The following is an 18,058-nucleotide window of genomic DNA, read 5'->3' on the forward strand; positions in this document are numbered from 1 at the left end:
AAATTTTCTGTTCTTCCTGGTAAAGCAAGATGCAACCGTAAATATTTATCCTTGTGGAACAATCAGTTGCTAGGTTTTCCCCCACAGTTAACGTTTTTAATACAGAGACAAACAGAATTGTTAGGTTTTTTACCTTATAGTTAACATCTTCAACACACAGAGCGACCAACAGACAGACAGACAGACATAGTTGCTAAGTTTTCCCTACAGTTAACATCTTCAGTATGAGAGAGAGAGAGAGAGGGGAGAGAGAAGAAGAGAGATAGACAAACAGACAGAGTGAAAGAGAAGACATATTTGAGTCACACATTTTATTACTGATCAGTGTGGTTGTTGCTGTTTTTGTTGTTGTTGTGACTGTGGTGTCTGTTGTGTAAGTAGTTGTCATAGTTGTCGATCAGTGGTGGTGTTCCTATAATGGACAAGATAGTTCTATTGATGTTTTGCTGCTATTAGCCCCAGATCAATCTTGATCGAGCAGACTTATGATTCTAGATATTCCATTTATGGCCATGTGGAGGTGTGTGTGGCTTAGTGGTAAGGGTGTTTAGACTCATGATTGCAAGAGTGTAATTTGGATTCCTGCATTGGGTGACGTGTTGTATTCTTGAACAAAACACTTTATTTCACATTGCTCCACTCTACTCAGCTGGCAAAAATGAGTAATCCTGCAACGGACTGGCATCCTGTCCTGGTGAGAAATAGATATGACTTGAAACCAGGAAACTGGCCCTTATGAGTTGACATGATGTGAGAAGGCAACTTAACTTAAATTTATGACCATCCAGTCTTTATATTTCAAACAGTGTATCTAACGAAAAACTGTATTAGCCAATGTGCCTATGTCTTTTATAAAACAGTAAATTCTCTTGGGTATGACTTCAAATTGCATTTAGTAGTGAAGTCCTGGTTTAGGAGTTCCAAGATTTTGGAAAATGTGGAACTGTCTTTTAACCATTATTGTTCCCAAGTCTACTCTGACCTTGTCAGGGTCCCAGCTATAAGAAGAAAAGGCAGTTCTGCTTCTTTAGAAGAGGGAAACAGATGATATGCTCATCAACACACCATCAGTTTCCCTCTCCTAAATTCCATTACCAAAGCATTGGTTAATTGGTCAAGCCAAAGCTAGAGTAGAAGACACTTGCACACATGAAATCAAACTATGAGTCACATCATGACAAACTGAGCTTCATGAACACAATAATAATAATCATCATCCTTTCTACTACAGGCACAAAGCCTGAAATTTGGTGTAGGGGGATATCAACCCCAGTACATAACTGGTACTTATGGTATCAACACCGAAAGGATGAAGGACAAAGTTGACCTCAGCAGAATTTGAATTCAGAATGTAAAGACAGAAGAAATGCCACTAAGCATTTTGCCCAGCATGCTGCCTTAATAATAATAATAATAATAATAATAATAATAATAATAATAATCCTTTCTACTATAGGTAAAAGACTGAAATTTTGTGGGAGGGGTCTAGTCAATTACATCAACCCCAGTATTTGACTGGTGCTTAATGTATTGACCCCAAAAGAATGAAAGGCAAGGTTGACCTTGGCTGAATTTGAACTCAGAACGTAGAGACAGACGAAATGCTGCTAAGAACTTTGCCTGGCATGCTAACGATTCTGCCAGCATGATGCCTTAATAATAATAATAACAATAATAATAATCCTCTCTACTTTAGGCACAAGGCCTGAGATTTATTGGGATGGGACGAGTCCGTTACATCAATTCCAATGGTCAACTGCTATTTATTTTATTGATATCGAATGGATGAAATCAAAGTTAGCCTCGGTGGAATTTGAGCTAAGAAGGTAAAAGGTGGATGAAATGCTGCTAAGAATTTTGTCTGGCACAGTAACAATTTTGACAGCTCACCACCTTAATAATAATAAAAATAAATGCCCGGATGCAGTACCAGGCAGTGGCTCTCATGGCTTTTCATCGTAACTGATTGGAAATGTTATAGTGTACATGTTTTGTCTTGGTATAAAAGATAGGCTACAGCAAATATTTTGCTCAATACCATAGATTTGCTTGACCATAACCAGTTGAGCATGTTCCTTAGTGGCTGACGATATGTGCATCTCTGATCAGGAGCAGAAGTAGTGGGGGAGCATCATAGCCATGTGTTGAGAGGAATTCTTTGGGGCTTGAATAATTCACCTTTGGAAACATAGGTGTTTCATTCATCATCCTTAAACAAACCTTATTCTAACTGGGTCCCACCTGCAAGGTCATGCCCTGTTTATCTTGATATAAGGCCACCCTGTTGTGCACATATGGTTATGATACATGTGCCTGGTGTTCCCTTATCAGAAGGGTAGTCATGATGGGTATATTGGGCTTTGTATATTTGTACCCCAGTGTTACTTTGATGGCATGTGCTTTTCTCTTAATAATAATAATAATAATAATAATAATAATAATAATAATAAAAAGGAAATTGGAAGAGAGTGATCAGTAGAACTGTTACAAAAGGTTTTGCCTCCTTGGCACAGCCAGAATCATTAAGAAAGTATTCGATAGTTGAAAAGAACAGATAGCATGGTACTGTAAGCTGCAGGTAGCAAGCCTACTACACACACAAGACTCAAGGACTTCCAACAAAAAAAAAACAAACAAAAAAAGAAACAGAGTTAAAAGAATAATAATAAAAATTTTATGTAAACTCCTCTCTGCTTAAATGTCATCTTATTCATTCAGTGTTATTATAAATTTTATAAAGAGATTTTTGTTTTTAACACACAGACATCAGTTTTAGTTTTTTTTTTTTTATATTACATGATACTTCATCAATTTGCATCTTTGATACTAAGTCTAGTTGTCCCTTGACATCTCTGGTTGAGTATTGTATGCAGTTTGTATAAATTAAAGCAAAGGTAAAACATCACAAGAGCACTCAGATAACGCAAACCTCTGCCAAGGCAACACCAACGTCGTCTCAACAATTAGACAGAGATGATTTTTAGAATGAGAATGTCTGAAGTAAACTCAACTGCTCTCACAAATGAGAATACTAAAAATGAACTCGTCCACTCTCAAAAGTTAAGTAAAAAAACAGGAAAAATACTCCAGTCTCCTTGTCTGGTACTGGATCAATCCCAAAATCTAATCAGTTTGTGCCAGTCATGAGTCAAAACATTTCTGAAAGTTTCATCCAAATCCATCCAGCAGTTCTTGAGATATCTGGTCCGCAGACGAGCAAACAAACAAACACAACTGAAAACAATACCTCCGCCTTTGTTAAGGCAGAGGTAATAATAGTAATGATGCTAATAATAATAGTTATTATTGTGTGAATTCATTTTAATTTTGACCCAAGGCCAGTGGTTGTGCAGCATTTTCTCCGATACTCTGATTATTCTGCCAGTACATTGCTTTAATGATGATGATAATGATGATAATTCTTTCTACTAAAGGCACAAGGCCTGAAATTTTAGGGGATGGGGCTAGTCAATTACATTGACCCCAATGCTCAACTGGTACTTATTGACCCCAATAGAATTTAAACTCAAAATGTAGCGATGGATGAAATGCTGCTAAATATTTCACCCAGCATGCTAATCCCATTGCCTTATATGATGATGATGATGATAATAATAATAATAATAATAATAGTTGAAGATAGTGCCAATTATTATTGGGGTTTTGGGAACAGTATCAAAAGCTATTGAGAGGAATATAAAGGAAATGAGAATAGAGTGCCTGGTAGTGGTGTTGCTAAAAGTTTGCCTTCTTGGCACAGCCAGAATCATCAGAAAAGTATTAGACAGTTGAAGTGAACAAACAGCATAGTACTGTAGGCTGCATGTAGCAAGCCTGCTACTGGTACAAGATTCCACGAATTCCAACAAAAAACTCTCATTAAAACAACAACAACAACAATAATAATAATAATCCTTTCTACTATAGACACAAGGCCTGAAATTTGGTGTAGGGGGATAGTTGATTACTCAACTGGTACTTAATTTATTGACTCTGAAAGAATGAAAGGCAAAGTGGAATTTGAAGTCAATAATAATAATTTTCAAATGCTAGTAAAGTACCAATAATTTCAAAGGGTAGGGTTTAGTTAATTACCTTCACCCCCAAGTGCCCAACTTGTGCTTATTTTATCAACCTCAGTGCCTGACCGGTACTTAAATTATTGACCCTGAAAGGATGGAAAGTAAAGTTAATCCCAGCAGAATTTGAAATCAGAATGTAAAGAGCTGGAAGAAATGCTGCTAAGCATTTTGTTTGGTATGCCGAGTTCTACTAGCATGCTACCTTAATAATAATAATAATAATAATAATAATGATAATAATCCTTTCTACTATAGGCACAAGGCCTGAAATTTTGGGGGAGGGCATGAGTCAATTACATTGACCCCAATGTTTCACTGGTACTTAATTTATTGACGCCAAAAGGATGAAAGGCATTGAACTCAGGGCATGCAGACAGACGAAATACCACAAAGCATTTCGCCTGTTGTGTGCTAATGTTTCTGCCAATTTGCTAACTATAATAATAATAACTATAATAATAATGATAAAATGACTATAATAATAATAAAATAACTATAATAATAATAATAATAAAATAATTATAATAATAATAATAATAAGTTAAAGACAATAATAATATTAACAATACCAAACTGAAATTTTTAAAAAACCATGTACAGAAATTGATTTACAGTTATAGTTTTTCTGTTATTCCCTACCTTTTTGACCTCACCAAATTATAGGAGGGAAAAAAAACTCTACATCTGCAAACAATGGAAGATTAAAGGCCAAACCTAACAAGCAGAGAAGCAAACAAGCAAGTAAAAATAATAATGAACAGACAAAAACAAATAGTTGCTAAAAACAAAGAATAGGAACAACATGGATAAATAAATACAAAATGTAAAAACAAAAATTAAATATCTAAAAAAAATAATTTAAGTTTTCTTCTTTAAGGAGACATTCTTGCAGAAGTTTAGAATCAAATAATTAAAAATTAAAAGAACATATATATATATATGTAATAAAAAGAGGGAATGAACTATCAAAATAATTTTCGAAAACAACAGGATAAAAAAAAAAATGTAACTAATTTACAAAAATCTTGAAAAGGTAGAAAAGAATGAATTAATTAGCATCTTTTTTTTTGTTCTGTTTTACCTCTGAAAATATAATTTGTTTGTTTAGTTTTTTTTTTTTTTTTGCTTTTTGTGTGTGTGTGTGTGTGTGTGTGTGTATATATATATATATATATATATATATATATATATATAAACACACACACATGCATGCACTTATACACACACGCCACATAAATATTCCTTATTGAATTCTTTGGTTCCTTCAGATGGTTGGCACTTCCTTTCGTTTACATTGTCTTTTACCATATTGAGACAGAAGATGCCTACCCCTTTCCTCACTTGCACACAGACATACAAAAGTTTTTGATAAAAAATGTTATAATCTTGTGAATAATATCAATTTAGCATTTTTATATATTTGGTGAAATTGGTTTTACAAGGAAGGTTCAATGAGCTTGAAATATATTCAGACTTGTCTCCCATACTTGTTTAAAACAACATCAGTCATTAGGCAAATGTTAGCTTTTCTTCACTATCTGTCTTAGCATATTTTCAGTGCTAACTGTATTCTAGTATCACTAACCTTATTGTCTTCAAATGTCATGCTTGCAGGTCATCAGTGATCATGGATCTTCAAGTCATCCTGTCCCACATACAGCAGGCTATTGGGAAAGCCTTTATGAATCTAGCTGGTAAGACCATTCACTTTCTTTCTCTTTCTCTCTCTCTCTCTCTCTCTCTCTCTCTCTCTCTCTCTCTCTCAGCTGCTTCTTCCTTTCAGTTTGCTAGTTGTCACCAAGTACTTGAGTGTTTTTAGTTTCATGTGATGTCCAATGGACTGAGCCTGTTGACTTTTTGCACTCTTGAAATATTTGCAGATAGTCTTTGCTTGTCAAAGGACTTTGAAGTTTTTCATTCTGTTTGCATAGGGCATCGTCAGTATTCACCTAAGGAACCATATCCCTGAATATGTAAGGATATGTTCTGTATTCCCCCTGAGATCCCTTTTCCTCACTGTTACTAATAGTCTCTTATTTGATAAAAAAATATCTTTGATCTCATTATAAACAGCTTTGGCATGTTCAATCCTTGACATAATTTCTTCAATGAATAGTTCCCAAATATTTGAAATTACTGACTTGTTTCAAGGTAGTTTACTGTATTAACCTTCTTGATACTAACCTGCATGAGGCAGCCCTTGATTCTATGATACAAACTTAACATTTTAAAGAGATTTAAATTTAAAAGAACAAAAAAAACCTCCCGTCAAATTCTATATCATGTTCCAAGAACTAGATTGTAAATTAATTGAAACAAAGGCAGTGCATTTCAATAGAGACATGGCAATGAAAAGATTGTTATATTGCAAACTGGTAATATTTTCTTTGACATTAAGGTAGCAAGCTGACAGGACTATTTGACATTAAGGTGACAAGCTGACAGGATTGTTTGATATTAAGGTGACAAGCTGACAGAATTGTTTACATTAAGGTAGCAAGCTGCCTAAAATTGTTAACACACCGGGCAAAATGCTTAGTGACATTTCATGTCTTTGCATTTTGAGTTCGAATTCCGCTGAGGTCCACTTTGCTTTCCATCCTTTCAAGGTCGATAAAATAAGTACTAGTTGAGCACTGGGGTTGATGTAATCAACTAATCTGCTCTTCCAAGCTTTCTAGCCTTGTGCCAAAATTTGAAACCAATATTCTCTTTGAGATTGTCATTATCTCTTTCTTCTGTTGAGACTGGAATCCATCTTTCCGCTCTCACCATTAATTGTATTAACAAATGTTTGTAGATCTTACTCTGTTGTTACTATGAAGACTGTCATCTACATAATGAATATTGTTAATGTTTTGTCTGTGTATCAATATACGTGGTAGATGTTAACCCATTACCTCCCATAATTCTATTAACTGGAATTTTTTTAATGAAACTTTGATTTCTAGCATAAAACAGCCTTAGAAACACACTGGAATGATCAAAATAACATTTCAAAATAACATTTCAAAATAACATTTTAAATAGAAATAAGCGAGATATTGGGTGAAAAATTAGCAAACCTCATTTGAATATCAGAGAAATATATCTAGTAGATATAGCAAAAAGGTTAGATATGTGTAAATATTGACAGATAATTATGAAATTTGTAATTTTTAAGTGATCTCATATAAGATCACTGGTAGGTAATGGGTTAATCAATCTCATAATTATTTCACTATGATAGGTAATTTGCTGTGTTCAATAAGACCCATCCACCACAGCAAAAGATGATGCCCCAAACCATTCTGTTTATGCTTATGATCCATTCTACACCAACAAGTATTTTCTATTTCCCATTCTGTTAACACCTGGTCCTCCATCACTCCTTTATATGTAGAACTTCATGACTACTGTAATTACTTGAGGGTAGTATCAGCACATGACTCCTTTCCCTTTCTTTGCCCTACCACTTACCTCCTCCCCACTATTTCCTTGTTCTACTCTGTCCATTTTCTGTCTTGAAAGATACTTAGTAACCTCACCAAAAGCTGGTAACAGTACAAACAGTAAGGCAATTGGCATTAGGAAGGGTATCCAGCCATAGAAACCATGCCAAAGCTGACAGTGGAGCTTGGCACAGCCCTGCAGCTTGCTGAATCCTGCTAAACCAGCCAACTTATGCCAGCCTCGAAAACAGATGTTAATGTATGATGATGATCACTAACTTAACTATTGTTTTCATGAAGATGGTGTTTCAGAGCGGCAGAAAGCCAAACTGTAATGTTGATTACCAAAAACAATACAGAATTAAAAGTAGTCTGCAAAACAGGAATTAAATTTAAAAAAAAAAAAATTATTTGTTTTAAATTACAATGAAGTCAATTCTGATAGCTAAATAAAAACGAAATCTTGAATAGATTAATTAATCAAAATTTTATATTATTTTTGAAATTTTCTTTTTTTTTCATTTTTTTTTTTTAAATATTTGCAAAAGAATAATTTAGTTGATGAAGATGGATGATACATTTTTATGAGTCAATAGTGTGGTTGTTTCTATTGAAGAAGAAGTGAATGAAAGAATGTCTCATATTGATGTGTATTCTTGCTTCAGCCTTGTTCCAGCAGACCAGTTGCTGAATTTAAATAGCCATGGTTGTTTTGTATGCTTACCATGTTTAAAAAAAATTGTTCTTTGTTTCATTTGTTACAGTCGTTGGGCTGCAGTCATTCTAGAGGTCTGTCTTGAGGCAGTTTTAATCAACCATATCAGCGTCTGTACTTATTTTTAAGTCAAGTACTTATCTGACTTTATTTGCTACAAGACATAAGCAAAATCAAACACACACACACACACACACACACATACAGATGTATGTGCAAAGGCATGGTTGTGTGGTTAAGAGGGTTGCCTGCCAGCCAAATGATTTCAGGTTCAGTCTACTGAATGACATCATGAGTATCTTATCTATAAAAGGCAGATTTTCTGTGTGTGTGTGTGTGTGTGTATGTTTAAAATTCATACATTTACGCAATTGCAAATTTCTTGGATTAAAGAATTGGAATTAATATTCTAAATACAATTTGTTAGGTTACTGCGTCATTTTTTTTGTTCTGGTAACTTTGACTTCACAAATGAGCAACACGGTCAAACACGTTGTTGTTTGGTGTTAGCCAGCAAACAATATTGACTCACCTAGTTCAAAGTGAAAAAGTGAAGAAGTTGGATAAGTGGGTTCCACATGAACTCAATGAAAATCAGAAACAGCAACGTTTGGAAGCCTGCATTATGCTACTTTCTTGTCACAAAAATGAATCATTTTTGAATCGAATAGTAACATGTGATGAGAAATGGATCCAATACAACAACCATAAACGTTCAGCACAATGGTTGGACAAAGACGAGCCTCTAAAACACAGTCCAAAAAGCAAAATTCATCAAAAGAAGCTGATGGTGTGTGTTTGGTGGTCTGGCGCAGGTGTGATCCATTATTATTTCATTTAACCTGGTTCATCAATCATGGCCAAAGTATACTGCAGCCAACTGGACCAAATGATGCAGAAACTTACAAAAAAAAACAGCCTAGATTAGTCAACAGATCCACTCCTATTTTATTGCAAGACAACGCCGGACCACACATCGCAAAAATGACATTGGCGAAACTACAGGAATTGAAGTTAGAAGTTCTCCATCATCCACCATACTCACCTGATCTTGCCCCCACTAACGACCACTTCTTCCAGAATTTGGATAACTTTTTGATAGGAAAAAAATTTAACTCCGACGATGCAGTAAAACAGACCTTCCAAGATTTTATTGACTCTAGATTGCCAGGCTTTTACAGTTCTGAGCTGGACAAGCTACCACTGAAATGGCAAAATGCATTGACAATATGGCTGCATACTTCGATGGATAAAAACTATTCCTTGTAATTATAAAACATTAGCAAACTTTTTTCTTTTCTACAAATTTCATACTTGACAACCTAATATATATGATTTAGTAATATAATATCTTCTTTATTAAACTGGTGTTTGGAACATAGCATAATTGTTCTTTCATTTAATAATGATGGAAAGTTTTTAGTTTAAATATGAACATTGTAAAACAGGCAGTTTTGCATCACAGAGTAGGCTTGGCATTGAGATAGACCAGTGGTTCTCAAACTTTTCCAGGCTGCCACCCCCTTGACATCCAGGCCACATTCCTAGCTCCTCCACCCCAACTAACCATCACAAACATAGACCTCTTTCTGAAACAAATTCAAAGTAACTGTATTTCACAAATAAAACTTAACCTAATAAACTCATTATTTTGTTGTTTTTACATGAATCACTACCCTATTATTGCCCCACTTTTTACATGAATCACTACCCCATTATCACCCAACTTTTTTTTAATACCCCCTTAGAATTTTACACTGCCCCCAGTGGGGCAGTACTGCCCACTTTGGGAACTGGGTTAGACAGTTATCAAAAGAGTTAAATAGACATTGATAAAAGTCTGAAAAAGAAAGATAGCATATTATGTTTACTACATGAAGGGGATAAAGCAAACCCTTTATTTATATTTTAGGTGCAAGTATGGCTGTTTGATTACAAAGCCTGAATTAGAGTTAAGTGCTTTCAGGTTCAGTCCTACTGTGCAACACTTTGGGCAAGTGTCTTCTACTTTAATCCCAAACCATCCAATACCATTTGAGAGAATTTTGTAGACAGAAACTGAGTAGGAAACCATTGTGAATAAGTTTGTGGTGGACAGTATATGTCTATATGTCTGTGCTTGGCCCACTCCACAATTGACAGCCTGTGCTGCTTTGTTTACATCACTGTAACTGAGAGGCTTGACAAAAAGTGACTGATAGAATGTGTACCAGATTTAAAAGGAAAAAGTCCTGGGGTTTGTTTTGTTCATCTAAATCCCTGCAAGGCTTTGCTCAGGTATTGCTGAAGCAAACAACAGATGTGCATATTAATAGTCCTTCACATAAAACAGTGAACCAACAAAAATATCTCTTATATGTTTTGTATTAGATTGTTTTTTTTTGTTTTTTTTTTTTGTTTTTGTCTTTTTGTTTAGTGTGGTGGGTCAGGCTGCAACTCTCAGATCAGTGAGAATGATGCTATTAACATTTTGCTAAAAAACATTATTGTAAATGGACAAATGCACAAACACACATACAAACTTGGATATATACATATATATATATATATATATACATACACACATATATATATACACACATACGCGCACACACATACACACAAACATGCGTGCACATGCACATATACACACAGCAATTACTGCAAAGTATTTGTCTGATGCTCTAATGTTTCAAACAATTGATTGCCTTGCATTATACACAATAATACTGAAAATGCACTGTAGTTAGAGCTACTTTCATGGCTCATCTATAAAGGGTTAAGTACATCATCAATATATATATATCTATCTATATATATATATATGCCAACATACAACAAACCTGTAATGTGATACAAACAAACACTTAAAGCATTTAGTCAGCAGGTCAACATCATAATTACCACACCAGTTGAGAATCATTTATGAATGAACGAAAAGGGGTTAAAAAGTATAAATGAATAAAGAAGTAAATAAACAAACAAATATATAATAAATAATATGATAAGTGAATAGATAAATAAATAAATGAATAATTAAATAAATAGAGTAATGAAAGATAAATAAATATAAAACCAAACTAGAGAAATGATTTATGAATGAATAAAAAAAAAACATTAAAAAATGCCACAATAACACTCCTAAACACATGAGATGAATTTTGATTAATTGTCATCTTGTTTTTTTTTTCTCTCTTTCTTTCTTTTCTGTCCTCCTCACATTAGAGACATTACTATTTTGGTCACATCCAGCATTTATTCACATATGCCTATAATACACCCACCACATAAACACATACACAGGTGTTCATACATATTCATCTACACACATATATATATATATATATATATATATATATATATACACATTCCCACATATACAGAGGAATTAACAGATATATATACAAGAATTCTGTTTACGCATATATATGTATGACTAAATGTGAATGTGTGTGTGTATGCAAAAATTTATGTTTTTTAAAATTCATAAATTGTCCAGCATTTTAACAGAATTTCTTTGAGTAAACAGCAATTGGGAACAAACCAGCTTTTGAGAAAAATGAATATATTTGTGTGTATGTGTGTGTGTGTGTGTGTGTGTATACATATATATGTGTGTGTGTGTATTTATTCTTTTTATTTTTACTTGTTTCAGTTATTTGACTGTGGCCATGCTGTAGCACTGCCTTTAAGGGGGTTAGTCAAAGAAATCTACCCCAGGACTTATTCTTTGTAAGCCTAGTACTTATTCTATCGATCACTTTTGCCAAACTGCTAAGTTATGGGGACATAAACATACCAGCATCAGTTGTCAAGTGATGGTGGATGGACAAACACAAATACACACACACACACACATATATATATATATATATACATATATATATATATAATTATTACAAATTAAAAGGGTAAAGGATTATCAATTTATTAATTAATAAATCAATTAACAATTAATAATTTTTACCAAGCCCATCGGTATGAAAGCACCATTATTGGTGGAGAACTTATTTAAAAGCTCATATATATTTATAAATATAATTAAGGGATCAGCAAATATTTGCTTCACCATATACCGAAGTTCAGAAATGGCAGCTAAAAAAGCTGAGAATCTCACAGATAGTATGTATATATATATATATATATATATATATATATAAGGCTTCTTCCAGTTTCTGTCTACCAAATCCATTCACAAGGCTTTGGTCAGCCTGAAGCTATAGTAGAAGACACTTGCCCAAGGTGCCATACAATGGGACTGAACTTGGAACCACGTAGCTGGAAAGCAAGCTTCTTACCACACAGCCGCCCCTGCAACTCATATATATATATATATAAGTAGCCATGGTTGTTTTGTACACTTACCATGTTTAAAAAAAAAATTGCTTTTTGTTTCATTTGTTACAGTCGTTGGGCTGCAGTCATTCTAGAGGTCTGTCTTGAGGCAGTTTTAATCAACCATATCAGCGTCTGTACTTATTTTTAAGTCAAGTACTTATCTGACTTTATTTGCTACAAGACATAAGCAAAATCAAACACACACACACACACACACATACAGATGTATGTGCAAAGGCATGGTTGTGTGGTTAAGAGGGTTGCCTGCCAACCAAATGATTTCAGGTTCAGTCCACTGAATGACATCATGAGTATCTTATCTATAAAAGGCAGATTTTCTGTGTGTGTGTGTGTGTATGTTTAAAATTCATACATTTACGCAATTGCAAATTTCTTGGATTAAAGAATCGGAATTAATATTCTAAATACAATTTGTTAGGTCACTGCGTTATTTTTTTTGTTCTGATCCAATACAACAACCATAAACGTTCAGCACAAATGGCTGGACAAAGACGAACCTTTAAAACACAGTCCATATATATATATATATATATATAATCATAAATATATAGGGATTAGCAGTAGCCTGCTTCTCCAACATACTGAGAATTCAGAAATAGCAGTCAAAGAACTACTGATTCCAAAACTACAAATTTTTCTCTAATGGATAGCGATGGGTACCATAGATATCGCTATCCATTAGAGAAAAATTTGTAGTTTTGGAATCAGTAGTTCTTTGACTGCTATTTCTGAATTCTCAGTATGTTGGAGAAGCAGGCTACTGCTAATCCCTATATATTTATGATTATAAATGGTTTTACCGATAAAGGTTTTTTCATACTGAGCTACCCGGCAAAATTGTTAATTATTAATTTTATTACTAATTGACGATTCCCTGCCCTATATATCTATATCTATCTATATATATATATATATATATATATATATATATACACACATACACACACACAAAAAAAAGAACAAGTACTTCTTTGTCAAGCCATGCCAGGCTTATGAGGGCCAGTTTCCCATTTTCAATGATGTATATATTCCCCACCTGGATGGGACACTGGTCCATCGCAGGATTACTCATTTTTGCCAGCCGAGTGGACTGGAGCAATGTGAAATGAAGTGTTTTCTCAAGAACACATGTCACCCAGCCCAGGAATCGAAACCACAATCTTACGATCATGAGTCCAACATCCTAACCACTAAGCCACACACCTCCACATATGCATTTGCATATAAGGATGTATATACAAACACGTGCACACAGATTCACATGTAAGACTGTGTGTGAGTAGAATATACACATATGTTGATTTTTGTCAAATGAATAAGATAAAATGAGATCTCAATACATATTATAAAGAATATGGTTTTATATAAACTAAATGTTTGTCTTACAACTCAAGTCTCATGCCAGCATGATCCCCAGGCAAGAACTGCAGTTTGCTGGTATATGTTCTTTTATATTACTCAGTATGAACTTGTTCATTTCTTTTTCATTTTGTTTGGATTGGTTTGAGTGTCTTATCTGTATCTTAATGGTTTATAATCATTTGTTTCATCATATTTATTAGTTAGTAAGATGATTTTTGCCTTCATATTTGTTGTTTTAACTTATTTCTTTATTAAGCTTATTTGTATTATTGAGAATTTTATGATTATGAAGCATGTGCTGTCAAGAAGGTTCATGACCTAGTGGTTAGGATATTGAGTTCACTATGATTAGATCATGTGTTTGGCTCCTGAAGCAGACATTGTGTTGTGTTATTGAGTAAAACACTTCATTTCACATTACTCCAGTCTACCTTACTGAAATGAGTACCAACTGTCACATTCTTGGTGTTTTCTCACCCCCTAAGACTCATAGGGCTAGTTACCCTGTTTCCATGGCATATAAAAAACCAGGATTACAGCATTCCCCTGAATGGGACATTGACCAATTTCAGGGTTGGAGCTAGTTCTTGCCTGGTACTTTATTTGGTGAATGCAAAAAGGATGAACAGCAAAGCTAACTTTGGCAACATTTGAACTCAAATGTAAAGAGCAGGAAGAAATGACACTACACATTTTGCCTGATGTGCTAACAGTTTTGCTAATTCACTGCCTTATGATATGAATAACGATCTCATCCTTTTAAATCTACATCAAAGACAGACATTCTCTCATACAATCCTACCCATTGATGGGGAGAAATAATTTGGAAGGATATTATTTCTAGCAAACTAATCTATGATCATATATAGGTTCCAATAATGATTCAATTTAAAACCAATAGCAGTGATTTGGTGGAGATTTAACTATTATTTCTAGAATGTCAAGCAATGACATATAGGTTCTCTCGGTTTTAGATACCACAATGGCTCATAATACAAGCAAGACTTGACATCTGATTATATATGGAGAGGGACATAGATTTTGTTTCATTTCTTGACATTTTCCTTTGTAATGAGGGCATGAATTACCTTTTAATATACATAAGGAGCAAACTATATATATTAAATGCAACTACCTTGATTTCTTCTTCTGTTTACACCTATTATATATGTATGTGTACAGGAATGGTTGTGTGGTAAAAAAAAGCTTGGGTTCATTCCCATAGTCCAACTGCACAGCAACTTGGGCAAGTGTCTTTTACTGTAGCTCCAGGCTGACCAAAGCCTTATGAATGGATTTGAAAGACAGACTGAGAGAAGCCTATTATGTATACATCCATACATTACATACATACATACATACATATATATATATATATATATATATATATATGTATATATATATATATATATATATATATATATATGCACACACACACACACACACACACACACACACACACACACACACACACACACACACACACACACACACACACACACACACAGTTACTGTTACCAAGGAGAATCAGAACCATGTTTCATTCACATGCTTCTTTATATATATATATATATATATATATATATATATGCATGTGAATGTATGTCTTTATACAAGAGCATGTACATGCAATTAAAGGCACTACTATGTTTGAGTATTAATGTATAATAAATTACAAACACAAACAAGCAAATAATTCTTCTTTTTTTTTTATTTTTATTTCTATCATTAACAACAACGTTTCTTGCCTGCAAGCCTGTGTGAATAAATGACTAAAGACCAATGCAATATAAAGAACCAAAATGTAATTCAATTCCATTGTGTAAGTTTTCAGGCCCCATAAGCTAATGAATAAATATCAATGAAGCAGTGTAATATTACAGACTAAATTCATTTGTAAACATTAAATCTGCCAACTTAGTAAATATAATAATTGTGTTGGACATAACAATACTACTCTGTCCTTCAGGATAAATGTGCACCTGCAACAGTGGCAGCAACAGTGGCAGCAACAGTAATAGCAGCAGATGCAACTTGAAAGCCTATATAAGACAATGTAAGAGAATGTAAAGAGGAAACCTGCATATTAGCTTAAAATATTTCTGATAGAAGGAATACACAACTAGAATAATTCCAAAAGTTGATGAGAAAACAGAAGCAAACATTTATAGATATAATATGCATGCTCGAACTCACAAATGCCTTATACATGTATATATGTGTTATATGCCTGTATTTTCCATACACACATATGCATTATATATATATATCGCTAATAAAGAATTATCCAAAATTCTGACTGCTCCCTTTTTTTCAATACACACACACATATATATATATATATATATATATATATATATATATATATATATATACACACACACACACATGCACATACTTATGAGCGTGTGTGTGCATGTATATATATATATATATATATATATATATATATATATATATATATGTATGTATGTATGTATGTGTATATATATATATAAAGAGTTTGACCAAAGCACACACTAGGATGTACACACATGCATATACACACACTAAGATAACTCACCTCCATGGCTTTATCCTTCACTGAAAGAAAACAGACCATTGATTACAGCTATATATATATATATACCTACACCCCTGGAAAAAAAATATACATATGACACCGCCACACATACCACACACCCCATCCCTACAGGAGCACCACATTAAGAGTTATACATACTTTCTCCACTTCAAAATAACTCTTGCCAGCTTCATAGCATACCCAACTAAGGGACATTGGTCCTAAACTGATCCCCTGGCTCCTTTTTCGCTCCACCACCTTTTTCACAGCAACTGATGATCAGTTGTGCCAATCCACCTCTGACAATAGAGAGCAGTCACCATATTCCCTTCCTTATTGGCTAATCCTGATGAGTGTAAAGTTAATCAGTTCATTACCTAACACTCCATTGTATTTTTTGATGCAAACTGATTGGTAAGACCAGCTGTGATGGATATTTAATACTATATATTTCAGATAATATATATATAAATAATATATAAATATATGCATATATACATACATATATGTACATACCTACATATATATGTATATATACATGCATATATGCGTACAGGACATCAAAAAAACGTAGACAAAATGAGAAACGAGAACATAAAAAACAAAAACATAGAAAATGAACATTTTTTCGAACAACGAAAGAAACAAACAGAGAAACGAGACAGGCAACATAAAGAACATTCCCTTCATCAGTTGTCCCCTGTTTTATCTACTCTGAATTTCGAAGGTAGGGACAAGATGCGACTTCATTAAAACAGTCCTTCCTGCAAAACAGATTAAATAAAATTTGGGATTTTTTGCAGAGGGTTAAAGTGGTAACAAAAACAGGACAGTACATATATATATGTATATATTTATATATTATTTATATTATTATATGATCAAACGACATGCATCCATTTCCAAGTATATATATATATATGTATACATATATGCATGCGCACACTTACCAAATTCACTTACAAGACTAACCAAAGTCTCATGAGTGAATTTGGTGGACAGAAACAAAAAAATGTTTGATATATATATGTGTGTGTGTGTTTTCTTGTCTTGACCTCACATGATTGTTGTAGATAAATGTCATATCTTTCAAGTATTCAGTGCAAACTTGTGTGGCCATGGGGAAATATTTCCTTGCTTGGAAACAGGTAAAGATTGATGACAGGAAGGATATCAGGCTGTAGAATATCTGCATCAATAAACTCTGACCTATGCAAGCATTGAAAAGTGGATGTTATAATGCATGATGTTTCTACTGCTAATGCATGTGTGTGCATGAAGGTAGATGACAATATGGAATAGGTACTTGAAAAAAGGAGCCTGAAGTATGTTGAACTTATGGAATCATATAAAGCATGGAGATAGCACAATAACTGCCTCCAGTAGAAGTATGATTTCATAAATTTCATACCTAATTAGAAACTCAGCCCAACTTAGCTGGCATAGGACTTAGAAAGGATAGCTGAGCTGTACTATTTAAACTGATCTTAAGGGCAAAGCAGCTGGGCTGTTTCTAAAAGAAAAAAATTCTCAAGCAATGATGATGTCTCAAACAAAATATATAATC

General features: G+C 33.8%; 1 long non-coding RNA gene across 5 annotated transcripts in view; it reads left to right on the top strand.

Moving 5' to 3' along the window:
* Positions 1 to 18,058, top strand: part of LOC149132684 (uncharacterized) — a 451,111-nt gene that overhangs the window by 171,478 nt on the left and 261,575 nt on the right. For all 5 annotated transcript variants that reach the window (XR_016244285.1, XR_016244284.1, XR_016244283.1 and 2 more), the window contains one exon: positions 5,697 to 5,776. This is a non-coding gene — a long non-coding RNA (uncharacterized LOC149132684). The remainder of the gene's footprint in view (positions 1 to 5,696; positions 5,777 to 18,058) is intronic.

The sequence above is a fragment of the Octopus bimaculoides genome, chromosome 14 (genome assembly GCF_046866305.1).
Source record: "Octopus bimaculoides isolate indiv1 chromosome 14, ASM4686630v1, whole genome shotgun sequence".
In the NCBI taxonomy this organism is placed as follows: Eukaryota; Metazoa; Mollusca; class Cephalopoda; order Octopoda; family Octopodidae; genus Octopus; species Octopus bimaculoides.